This window comes from Alosa sapidissima, chromosome 24 (assembly GCF_018492685.1).
Source record: "Alosa sapidissima isolate fAloSap1 chromosome 24, fAloSap1.pri, whole genome shotgun sequence".
Lineage (NCBI taxonomy): Eukaryota > Metazoa > Chordata > Actinopteri > Clupeiformes > Clupeidae > Alosa > Alosa sapidissima.
The window spans coordinates 12,606,547-12,607,644 of record NC_055980.1 but is presented as its reverse complement, the minus strand read 5'-3'; positions in this window follow the sequence as shown (position 1 = coordinate 12,607,644).

The window sequence follows — 1,098 nt, the reverse complement described above, 5'->3', positions numbered from 1 at the left end:
TTTTTTTGTTTTTTGCAGTTGTTCTGTCTGCCTCCCTACATCTCCTATAATCACACCAGCAATCACACATGTAATTAATGCTTCACTGGCTTTTGGTACATTTCTAACTGCATTTAAACTGGCTCGGGTAGCTCCTGCTTAAGAAGTCTTCCCTTGCTCCCACCCAGGTGGAGAACTTTCTCCCGGTCTCACTTAGGGATGTAACGATTACCGGTATAATGGTAAACCGCGATAAAAATGTTGGCTATAATAATTACCGTTTTCATTTCAAACATCATGATTATCACTGTTGATTACCGCGGTGTGGAAACCGTGTGTTTAATCCTTCCCAGCTTCATCAGAGCCTGCTTTTGACATGCAGTAGGCCTGGTACAATGAAACAAAACTGGTACCCTACTGATTCTGTTGTCTAATTGATGGTTTTAACTACGTTTCGTATAAGGCTACACCTGATTTTTAAAGGCGGAACTTTTTCACCGCAAAATGTGCACTGTATCATGTAGCCACTCTGCGTCTTTTTATGCTCACGTCCACATTAAATCCATTCCACTCTCATTATCAGGAGAATACAGTAGCCTAAAGTTTTTTTATTTTGAACTCTTACTTTGGTCTCACTCATTGCATCCAAATAACAGAAATTAAATAGCAAACTCCAAGTTATGGTAGGGTACGTTAAGCTATAAGGACATAGCCAATTAAACATGAAGAAAAAAGTGAATGGGACACTTTTTAAAACCATTTCAGCTTGTGTAGGCCTATCAGTGCTTTCTGAACATATTGAACACACTTTTAGAAATACAGTGATTATACCGAAAACCGTGATCATTTTGGTCACTATAACCGTGAGGTTAAATTTTCATACCGTGACATCCCTAGTCTCACTCCTCCCATGCCGCTCTATAAAAGATGTAGAAAAGGTGGCTTCCGAACAAATCACAGAAGTTCTCTCATGAAATGACCTTGATCCTAATCAGTCCAGCCTCAAAAGTGGCCACTCCACTGAAATGGCTCGGTTGTCTGTGACAGAAGCCTTAACATCTGCCAGAGCAGTAGCTCAGTCATCAGTTCTCATCCTGCTTGACCTATCAGCTGCTTTTG